The sequence below is a fragment of the Globicephala melas genome, chromosome 11, assembly GCF_963455315.2.
Source record: "Globicephala melas chromosome 11, mGloMel1.2, whole genome shotgun sequence".
NCBI classification, from domain to species: Eukaryota; Metazoa; Chordata; class Mammalia; order Artiodactyla; family Delphinidae; genus Globicephala; species Globicephala melas.
Window position 1 is genome coordinate 9,683,416 of NC_083324.2, and position 12,264 is coordinate 9,695,679.

A 12,264-nucleotide genomic window follows, 5' to 3' on the forward strand; every position below is an offset into this window, starting at 1 on the left:
GGAGGTGGCGATCTATTAAATCCAAGAGAGTAAAATATATCAAAAAGAGTGGAAGTCGGGAATCAGACAATGTGAAGAAGTTGGGGAGAGAGGAGGAATTGATTGGGGGTGGGCTATCCTTGAGTCATTGCCTGGTGGTGAACACTCCTTAAAAGACAGAGCTGGGGAGTAGAGGTTTACCTAATGCAGCGCTGGAATTAATTAGTTGAGGTAAAATATGTTTAGGAACATAGGAGTCTATCACTCAGAAGTGTGGGAAAAAAATTCATCTCCCAGTAGAGACACTGCATTTTACACTTGCCATAAGGAAGATGAGTGTTGATGGGGGTCTGTATGATCCTGGGCTGATGATCCATAACACACATAGTCATAAAGATAAATGGGTTCTAAGTGGATCTGGTGATAGATTCTATTCACACTTCTGGTACTTCTTATTAAATGACTACAAACTCATTTCAGGGATATATGTTCTTTGCAATTAAAGATGAAAACCAGGCCCCTTAATGAGCCGGTATAGGGTAATACATTGTCTAGCATTAGCATCATGCTATTGCCACTTTTCAGGAAGCACTGTTTGCTAGAGTCTTTCGTAATTTTACAGATAATCGTGAAGTGTAATGTAATCATGGGAAAGCATTTACAGGAAAACTTCATTTATTTGGCATGATTGGGAAATAAATGTTCCTACTTTATTATTTTAGATAACTCAAACATCCCCCTGGAGAATCCAAAATTTAAAGAAAAAAATCTGTTTTCAATGAACTTCTTTTACAATTTGTTGTTTCTTTAAATACGGTAAAAGAACATAATTGAATCCTTTCTTGACTACTTAGTCTAAGCAGGCTAGAGTCATATCTGAAAGCTAGGTAGCCAAGGCCAAGATATTTAACTTCTCTCAACTTTCCTTTTCTCTTCTATAAAATCAATACCAATTTTATAGGGTCATTATGAGAATTTAATGAGATAATGCAAAGAGAGCTTAGCTCCATTTCTGTCACACAGAACACAATCAAGGGTACCTATGATTATCAGTAGCCTCATCAGATCAGCACCTTAATTAGTAACATCAAAATCTGCCTCCACTCCAATCAAATGATGGCATCAGATCATATGACCCTCGACAAAATGACCCTAGACTACTGCAGTTTCGAATTACAGTTCCGTGTTTTTCAGTATCTTCACTCTTTGCTGCACTGTGTGTGCCTATACACAACTGCATTAATTTTTCTCTTCAACCACTGGATTTTCTGTTTCTAATATATTCTGGTATAACAAACTTGATACCTGAATCTACTAGGACTGTGTAGACTAAGTATAAAATTAATTTTGAATGAGAGCCAGAGGGACTCTGTCATAAGCAAAGTCATGGATATTAGTGTATGAAATTGGTGACATCCACGTTGGTTATTGAGAAACATTTCTTGAATTTAATTCATCTCAATTTTTCAAATATTTGTCAGGCATCTGTTATACAAAGTCTAGATCACTGTCATAGCCTTTTACTTCATGATCAAATGCATTAGAGCACTTAATATGTTCAAGATGTGCTGTTGTACTAGGTATTAGGAATGCAAAAGTGATGAGCTAGGCCTTACTTTTAATTAGGGAGGCTGACCAGAATCTTCGCCATTGTAATATCTTAAGATTGGTACAGAGGGTCAGGCTTAAGTTATTTTACCTAGACCTGAGTTTTCTAGGGGAAATGATATTTAACTTGGTTAAGTAAGAGACAAATAAATGAAGAGAAAGGCAGGGACGTTGGGAGTGTAAAGGTCCAGAGGTAATAAAGAACTTGGAAAAGTTGATGATCTGAATAAAGCTCACTGTAGGCGAAACATAAAATGGAACCAGAGGATAATACTGAGTTGTAACGCTGAGTACGTACATTAAGCAGGGACACGGATATGCAGACTGTGTAAACCATGGTAAAGATTTTGGGCTTTTTTCCCAAGGATTATGAAGGGCTGTTTAAAGGTTTAATCTGTGAAGTGATATACTCAGGCTTAAGGTGAGTATATCATGTTTCAAAGGTCATTTTATGATAACCACAGATAATGGATGGAGAGTACAAGTCAAGGGATGGGGGACGGTGAGCATGCTGCCCAGTGGTCCGGGGGGGAGACTGCAGTGACCCACACTAGAGCGTGGGCAGTACAAATGGTAGGGATTTTCACGAGGGAAAAGCTGTAGGACTCGAAGACCAATAGAATAAAGGGAGTGAAAGAGAGGTAGGTGTCAAGGCTGACTTTCTGTGTTGCCCAGCTTCACAGATGGTGGTACAATTTACTGAACAAAGGAATACTGACAAGGGACCACATTTGAAAAAGAAGGTCGAGAACTGAGACTCAAAACTTGGCAAATTTGAGGTACCTTTGAAGTACATACTTATCCCCTGGGAAGGGACCAAAAGGTGCCCCAACTCTCCTCCTTCAAAGATTCATTACTGTGTGTATTCCAACGTCTTATGCTGTTCCATCAGTCAAAAGTCCTGATAGTATGTCCCAGCAAGGCCACTTCTAAATTTTTAGCAAGAGGAAATGAAAGTATATCATCCACACAAAGACTTGTAGACAAATATTCCTAACAGATTTAGTCATAAAAGACAAGACTGGAAACAACCCAAATGCCCATCAGGGAGTGCAAAGTTAAATTGTGGTATATTCTTGTAGTGGAACGCTATTCAGCCATGAATAAGTAAGTGAATAAATGGAGTAAGCTATTGATATGTTCAATGACATGAATGAATCTCAAAATCATTATGCTGAGTAAAATAACCCAGACCAAGAAAAAAAAGCATAATGCCATTTTTATAAAATTCTAGAAAATGTAAACTAATACATAGTGAGTAAAGCATAGAGAGAAGAAAGCACTGCAAAGCTGCACAAGAAAACACTGGGAATTATAATATATTTGGTATTTTGTTTGGGATGATGGGTTTGTGGGTCTACGCATATATTAAAACTCACAGTAGTTAGTATACTTTAAATATGAACAATGTATTGTGTGTAAATTGTACCTCAATAAAGTTATTAAAAAGTCAAACCCCTGATCACCTGCTTCCAACCAGGTGAGCTCTCATTCCCTGTTCTATGTCCCATCATAACAACCTGTTTGATAATTAGCAGCATACCTGTTTGCTCCTTCTCTCCCTGTGGATTTCCAGCTGGGCGCCAAAAGAGATTAAGCCCCTTTTGTCCCATGTGTCTCCTACAAACCTAACACAGTGAATGAAAGGATGAAGCATTGGTAGTCTCACTCATGCTGGTAAATATCTGAGAATGAACATCTTTTCCTAACAAATCAGGTCCTCTGAGGACAGGGCAATAGGGGATGGATCAATGGTGGATACTAGGAAAGGTGTCTGCTTACTGTGCTCCGGTATGCAAGTGAGGGACAGGAGGGTAAACAGGAGAGGGAGTGAGATATTTAGCAAACAATGCTTTAACTTGAGACACATGCAGAAACCAGTAAAGAAAAATCTACATGGAGGTGAAACACAATATAAAAATTATCTCATTTAATTTATGCTACCTATGAGACACCAAAGAACAATGCTTACATTTTAGGAATGGTGTTGGAAGTGCAAATCGAGAGGGAGATTTTGTGCATATGTTAGATGCAGCCGTCAGGGAACACCCATTCTGGAATGAAGCGATGTCACGTCACTTTGGGTTTTCACTGTCATTCAGCTTCACCCTGAGCTCACTGCCCTCAGGAAGCTAGCAGGTTAGACGCTTTAATTGAGAAGGGAAAGCTTTGAGTCCTGGGAGATATTCCTGTAGCTGAGAGTTTAATTTTAACTAAATGGAAACGGCTCATGAAATAAAAGCAAGATTGAGCCTTTATGGAACATTTTAGGATCGTACATGGCGGCAGTCCCAAGATGAAAAACCAGGGTCCAAAGGTAATCTTAAAACGATGCCTGTAGGGTCACTTAAAGCATCTGAAATGACCTACCATGGAAAATAAAATCCTAATGGGCAAATCCTTGTGCTTTATCTATACATACAAATGGAAAGTTAAATAGTTATCTAGCTGTTTTTAGATATTCAATTTTATGCAAACGATGTTATTCTTAACGGCATTTTTGTAAGGCCCTCATTGCATACCATTTTAATTAAATTTTATTTATTTAGCCACTGTGTTCACTGCCACGGAGCTGTAAATTCTAATTTAAGATATAATTATTTCCTGATTTCAAGGATTAGCCTCTCCCTGCGCTAGTTAAATAATACTTAAATAATATGATAGAAATTCTGTGATTCAACACTCAACTGAAAGACAAGAACAGTGTTTCAAGGGGGTTGGAAGAAGAGAGATCTATGTAAGCAATATGGAACAAGTAACTTTGCAAAGAAGAGATGGGCTTTGAGGCTACTCTTGAAGGATTCTTGAACTGGGGAAGTGATATAAGATAGAGAAGGGCATCCACATAGGAGAACAGGAAGACTACAAGAGAGATACCACAGAAAGCTCTCAGGTTCCCTCCTTGTTAAAAAAAAAAAAATCTTATGGTGTCTGAGTTTGTTCAAAGTCTAAGAAAAATATTAGCATAGCAGGGCTTCTCTATAATGGTGTAATGATGGAACCTGAATTAGAAACCACCTCAGGACAGAGGGAGGGTAAAAAGGCGTCAATTTCTCATTGTCTCCCATCAACACCCATTGTAGACATAGTTCATAGATTAAAATCCTTTTTGACTGTGGACCTCAGACTGGACTGCCTGGGAATATGGTGCTCCACAGCACAGGCTAGTTTTATCTGTTTCTGGATTTATTTTTATGCTTATTTTAAACTTCTGTAGTGAGAGATACTCTAGCAGGGTACTAAATATCAAAATGGAATTTGTCTTTACTAATGGCTTTAAAGTTAATCTGGGTTAGGGATTATAAAATTATAGATATTAGTATTTCCCTACTGTGTGATGAAAGCAACCCATGCTATACCATGCATTTAAGAAATGTCACCACACAAATCCCAAGATGGTCTTCCTCCACAATTCCAATGGCCAAATCCTTCAGGAACGGAATGCCATCCTCTTCTTAAATAATAATGTTACATATAGTACTATTTTTAGAGTTGCTTGAGGGTTTGTTTTCTTGTTTTTTTTTTTTTTTTTGCGGTATGCGGGCCTCTCACTGCTGCGGCCTCTCCCGTTGCGGAGCACAGGCTCCGGACGCGCATGCTCAGCGGCCATGACTCACGGGCCCAGCCGCTCCGCGGCATGTGGGATCTTCCCGGACCGGGGCACGAACCCGTGTCCCCTGCATCGGCAGGCAGACTGTCAACCACTGCACCACCAGGTAAGCCATGATTTTTTTTTTTTTAATGTTAACTATAACAGGCCAAGTAGGAGGCATAACCAATATGAGAGGAAGATCAACTTGCCTAGGGCCACAGATACCGCAAATAAAAGAAAATAATTTTAACACGTATTTAATATTTTATAGGTTCTAGGCAAGATTCTATGAACTTTCACATACATTAAAATCACCATAACAACTGTGTGAAGAGAATATTATTAGCTCCATTTTATGGATGAGGAGACCGAGGCTCAGTAAGATTAAAAGCAACAGAACACAGATATAAACTCAGGTCATCTGACCCCAATCCCAATATTCTGTCTACTGTATTATATTGTCTCTTCTTTACAATCATAGTAATCATAACGATTAAAGTAACATGTATTAGGTACTTGCTCTATGCCATCTTCTCTGCTAAGTGTTTTATATAAATCATCTCATTCCCAGCATAATGTCCCTAGAAAGGAATATCACTGGCTAACATTCACAGATTCAGAAACAGGTTGATCAAGGTCACACAGCTGATAAGTAACCCAGCTAGAACTTGAAATCTGAGTTTAGAACTAACACTCTTTATTAATATATTTTGCTGCCTCTTACAGGATAGTGCAATCCTAAAAGTGAATTCAGTTACAGGTATTAGGACCTTATTCAGGCAATATCTATGTGACAAGGTGAGGGAGAAAATCCATTCTCTTGGGGAATCAGACAGCAAGCACACATTGAAATCTCACTAGAAATTAGTTACAGGAAATAATACGTTTAAATGTTTCAGTATATCATCCTCCTCCACAAAAAGGACACTTCCATTTTCGCTTAATATCCTATCCTTAATTAGCAATGACAAGAGCCTCAATTATGGATTGCTTTCTATATGTGCCTAAAACCATGCTTAGCACTTTATATAAAAGATCTCATTTAATCCTCACAACCAGACTATTAAGTCTATGATTTCTTCCTCTGAATCAAGGCAACAGTATACAAAGCTCAAAGAACTCGAACAGGTACTAACCTACCTAGTTAAGGGAAGCAGAGCAATTCTGGCCCACAAACACCTTGGAAGCTAATCATCTCTGCCTTTCACATGGAAGCCACAGTTGTGAGATTATTCAGCAGTCACCTGGTGAGATGGAATGCATTTATCTGATACGACTGTGGGAAATGTGCTATAAAAATAAACCCAGTGTGCCTTGCTTGTTGTGCCGAAGAAACCTCCCTGGACAGTGTGAGTGGATAAAATATTGAAGAAATATTGCTGCCCATGGTTAGAGTTAGAGGGATGGGAAAAAATGAAGCATACATTTGAGAAGGGGATAAACAGCCACAGACTTCCTTACTTTTGTCCAGAGAATGTGAGCAATTCAGCAAACAGCTCACTAGCCTTCGTCTGTGTAAAACTGTTGCTAGATGTTAACTTGCCGGGGCTGCAGGACCCAGCACCTCCTGCATGTATACCCTGTCAATGGAATGTGAGCAAAGGTAATGAATGTCACTTCTGGGATGGAGGGATTAAGAGCAGAGCCTCTACACCCTTTTCTCTTCTGTCTTCCAACTACATTCCAAAGGCTTTGAGGCCCTAGGAAATAGAGTCAGGACACAGAAGAAGCCTGGGTTCCTAATTCACCTCATGGAGAAAAGATCTCAGCAAATAAAAAATATCATGTTGGATTATGTCCTTAAAAGCACAAACTCTATTAGATAGATTTCCATCTTGGGCAGGTGAATACTCAAAAACATAATAAGACTAAATAAAATATTTTTCTCCTGATATTCTGTTCATAAGACTATAATGATGCTTGTCCAACTGTACAATAATTATGTGTTAACCTCTATGACTCCCCTCAAGACTGGGAGACCCTCCAAGGTAATGATAATGACTTTTTCACCTTTCCAGCTCAGCACCTAGATCAATACCAGGTATAGTACCCACAGTAACAAATATTTTGTGAATATATGAATGATGTGTAAATAGATGAATACAAGTATGAATAAATGAGTGGACAGACTGGAGTATACTGAGAATAAAACGATTATTTTCATAACAAGACCACACAAATTACTTTCCATTTGACTTTAGAATGCATTTTGGAACTTACATTTAAATGTGGGTGTGTCCAAATCAATTCAAAATCATTCAAATAATAGAATTAAGTCAAACCATCAGAGGTTTAAAAAAAGAAAAGAAAAAAGCTTGTCTCTTTTTCTTCATCCTCAATTTCTCTCCCTAAACCTTTCTGGCTTAGGCAAAGCACCAACCTAACTTGAAATGTCCTTTTTCATTCAAAGTGTGTTACCTTCCTGCTGAGTGTCTGAAGTAAAAGATAAAGAATAAATATGTTCTCAGCTCCTGTGAGGCTGCAGGTTTAGTCTAGGTAAAGAAAGGGTAAAAGAGAGAAGTTTGCCATTTTTTATATTACTTTCAAAGTTCTTCAAAGCTGTTTTAAGTCACACACCTGAATCAGAGGGTACCAAGCAGTCTGCTTAGGTATACAGTTCTGAATCTAATGTAAGTGGGACATGAGATAATGATCCCCTCAACCCTTGGGGCTGCCTGGTACAGCCTGGGTTACCCAGAACCCTGCAACTATTCACATTCAGCCACAATTAGCCTCTCTAGGGTCTCCCAGGAAGGTTACCCAAGAGAGACAGAGTCAGACAAAAGGTCAAAAGTGGTCTCGGATGGCAGACACAGTGAGAAACGCCACACCCACGGGTCCATCAAAGTTCTCTCGCCATTCAACCAGCGGGCATCAACTTGTGCAACAGCCAGCGGCGAGTATGCCAATGCTCATGGTGAACAAGAGATTGCTAGGATTGCTACAAGAACTAATGATCCAGAGCAAAGATACAGCAGGTCAGGGGCGGGAGTCCCAGGAGACCTTGTCAGCGTGGGTTTAGGTGGTTACCCGCCCATCTCTGTCTTCATGTAAAGATGATATGACCGCCTAGTCGATGTGGAGGCTCTACCACAGCCTGTGCCTTCTACCATCATTATTGGGACATACCTTACAAAAGCAACCACCAACTTGGAACGAAATCAGTCTCATACACATCATCAGATGATACTGCAATGAGTTTTTGTGTGCCAAAGAGAGAAGAAACTAGATTCTTTTAAAAACAGTGGCTTGAAAATTTTTGAATGATTGTAAAAATGATTAAAATTTTCTTGTCTAATGTGACGATCAAAAATAGAGAGATGTTATTAAAACATTGATTAGAATTACAGTCACAACTTCAAGAGTAAGATCTGGTAAACAAAACAAACAAACAAAAAAACCAAAAAACACTTATGTTTGTGGAAGCAACTACAAGTTTCTCATTAAAAATCCTGAAAAGCATTACTTGAAAATTATGTAAATTAAGTATTTGATATCTTTCCCAATACTTTATACTTTATTATGTCTTGTTATTTTAAACTTTTATTTATATCAGTTGTTTTACTTTATCATTGTTCAATAGAAAGGCTATACAATTTTTACCAAGCTCCATTTAGATCCCCTCAGTTTATTCTAGTATAGCATACAAGCATCATTTAATAAGTGTGCCATGAAGTGAAAACAGTAAGCAGTAGTACCCAACTATATAAGCAGCATATTAATATTCACAACTAGACAATGTGTTCTAGAGTCAAAGGGGGCAGAACCCAGAAGATACCCTTAGCCTATTGATTAGGTAAATATTCAATTTAAGATGATATATTCCCTAGACCACACAAAAAATAGATACCAGTGTAATAAGATGTGAGGTCTGTAATTTTATCTAGCAGCAATCGCTGCTGCCTTAAGGCAGCAATCGCTGGTGTTTCATGAATTAATTGCCTACCGTGGAGCTTTTCAACATAGAATACAAATTAATCCCACACACCTTACTACTATAAAATTTACTTACATTTTTCATGACACATGCAGAATCTAAAGATTTATAAATATGGAGTAGATAATGCTTTCCATTTAAATTTGGCATCAAGCTATCGCTCTGAGCCCAAAATAACAATGCAGACAACGCTGGTTTAAAAAAAATCCCAGATTTACTTCATTTTGGCTGTTTGTTCCTTTGCCTAAGTGTTTGGTTTGTTTGTTTTTTTTAATCTTACTCTCTAAAGCCAAGCCAAAGTTCTTTATTCGAAGAATCAGATATTTTGACTGATGGTGAAGCAGATGGATCACAAAATTAGGAGGTAGGACAACTGGATACTTCTGATTACAGCTCTTTTACAGAATTTTTTGCTTGAGTCCCTTCTTATTTGAGCTAGAGTTTCCTCATCACTAGAATGAAGGTTTTCATTAAATATTTCTGAGTGTTCTTTTGAGCAGCATGTGAATTTGTGATCCTAACTTGCTGCAGAAAAAATTTAAATGTATATCATCTTAGAAGTATTTATACTAGTTAAAAATTCAAACAAAGTAGGGATTTTAAACGCTGAATTATCCTGATTTTATGCCATGCTGCCACTAATAAACAAACAGAAAGTTCCCTGATAGTGCTTCTCTATTATGGGATATTGATATATTTTGGGATTTGAGGTTGGATTGACCTCCCCCTGTTTACAAGACACAACTTTCTGATTTGGTACCTGCTATGTCTCCTATTCATCTTTTTGTAAGACTTTTTAAACATTAAGCAAAACCCTCATGGTACAGAATTTCCCACAAGTGGCCCACATTTCAAAAGTAGAATTCAACTGAGACTTGAAGATGGGCCACACGCAGCACACCTTGCTGACATGTTCCTCTACCCATGTCCCTCCTTTTCTCACTGCCTGGTAATCGAAGTGTTTTTTTGTCAGTGGTGTCAAAGCCTGTCTCCTAGGCTGTCTTATTATTTTTAAATCCCCGATAAGTCCACCACAGTGATCCACCTCCTTGCATTTTATAGGTGCTCAAGATCTATTGGCCAAGCCAACACGTGTCTCTCAGTTTCTCTAGACTCGCAGGTCCTTAACTGCAGACCCTAGGGTGACTGGGAGACACAGCAGCTGGCCTGGAAGAAACTGTGCATAAACCACAGATTTTTACTTATGCAGCTTTGTGCATTAATTCTGGATAAGCACATGATAGAATGTCATATGTGTGAATTTTATTTGTCAGGTGTAGTGATGGTGGGAAAGAGGCTGGTAATAGCTATTGTAGACCACACTGCATTACAAAAAATCTGATAAATCCAAGCAATTCAGTTCAAAATGGTCAATTAAGGGGAAAAATGCAGTCAGGTAACTTGATAATTCTACATGATACATTAAGTCTCTCACAGACTCCACCAAAATGAAAGCAAAAAGAGTTGAACGAAGGTAGAGGAAGATTTTCTTTAAGGTCCACTACTTGATTTCTTTTAGCTCCTAAATATGTGGGAAGCAGTAAAGCATGGTGCTCAGGCCATTGTACTCACCTGATCTTGGAGTTGGGCAGTGTAATTTGTGCACTGGCTGAACAGATGGATAACTGATCATAGGCAAATTCTTAACTTTTCTCTTCCTCAGTGTCTTCATCTGTAAAATGGGGATATTATTGGTACTTACATCTTAAGAGCTTTGTGAGGATTAACTACACCAATCCATGGACAAGAGACATGTTGTCTACATAACAGGTGCCCAATAAGTTACAGTGATTGTGTTGTGTTGTTGATAATGCCCATGACAACAACGATGGCATGTGTCTATTTTCATCATTATAGTGTGATTACACGTCATATATGTTGTATCTCCTTGTTCTGAGATTAACATAGCCTCTTTTAGAAACCACCAAAAGGCTCAACAGTATTGGTTAGAACCATCTGTGAGCAACAAACATTCAGAAACAAACATTCAATTAAGACGACCGCTTGCAGAAGCAGTCCCTGAAGCATATCTGATCTAGAAGGGATGCCCCCATGCACTTCCTGCTGGGAGAGAATCTTCTATTGTTGCCAGTCAGGATCATTCCCTGTTGGTTTGAATTAACCTGAAAGACCCTCAGCAGTTTAGGTATGTTTAGCTCAACATCGCAGATTGTTTATACCTGTGACGCAGGCACGTCAAAAAAACAACCACTGAATCAGTGGCTTAGGGTTTCCAGCTGAAGCTACAGCGGTTCTTTTCTGTAAGCACAGGAAATCAGCCAAGCTCAGTTTGCTTAAGACATTCAGGTAAACCGTTTGCTTTGTCAAAGCACTCTCTCGCAGCAACGACCAAACTATTCTGAATCATTTACTTCTTTCCCATTTGCCATTCTTTTCATGAGGTGGATTCCCCAATCGTAAACACAAAGAAAGTGTTTAATCAGAAGCAGCCAGAAGTGATTGGTGATAACTGGGATTTAATGGCTCAATCTCAAATCTAGTTTCAGTTGTGTTTCACCAGAGATTTTTCAGATTCTTGCTATGAGAGTTTGGCAGAAGACAATAAAAATCATGATTCCCTCACTTTTTTCTGATGTTTTGCTATGGCAGTAAATAATATGTTCAGTATTCCCCTGGAAATATACAAAGCACTTTACGTGGTGTGTTCATCATTTACCTCTGACTAAAATGTCCAAATGACTGAGAATTAATGAAAATCATTATGGATAGGAGCAAAGGATGTGTACCAAGATGTTCACTAAAGCATTGTCTACAATTGTGAAAATGAAAACTTATATATAATAAACTGTATAATAATAGGCATGAAGTATTTACTACTACATGGACTACTATGAAACCATTAATGATGTAGAAACAAAAAAATGTGAAAAACGGGTTTTAAAATAAAACAATACACACTAACATTAGATTATTTAGTTATTATTCTGGGTCCAACCAGAAGAAAAACAAACAGTAATTTGAGCATGGAAAGTGTAATGAAAAAACTATTAATTATGAAAGAGGATTAGAGTAAGGAAGGAATGGCCAGCGACAAGTAAAGAGAACGCCAAAACACAGTTAGCTGAAATAAGGAGAGCCGCTAACCCTCCAGCTGAAAAGAAGACCTGCTCCTCCCTGCCCACAGGAC

The 12,264-nt window shown here is 38.3% G+C and overlaps 1 protein-coding gene across 13 annotated transcripts in view; it reads right to left on the reverse strand.

Annotated features, from left to right (window-relative positions):
• Positions 1-12,264, reverse strand: part of GRM7 (glutamate metabotropic receptor 7) — an 858,094-nt gene that overhangs the window by 769,094 nt on the left and 76,736 nt on the right. The window contains exon 2 of one of the 13 annotated variants that reach the window (XR_009565811.2): positions 10,689-10,788. The exons of the other annotated variants lie outside the window; for them this stretch is intronic. The gene's annotated coding sequence lies outside the window, so the exon portion shown is untranslated. The remainder of the gene's footprint in view (positions 1-10,688; positions 10,789-12,264) is intronic. 13 annotated transcript variants of the gene reach the window in all.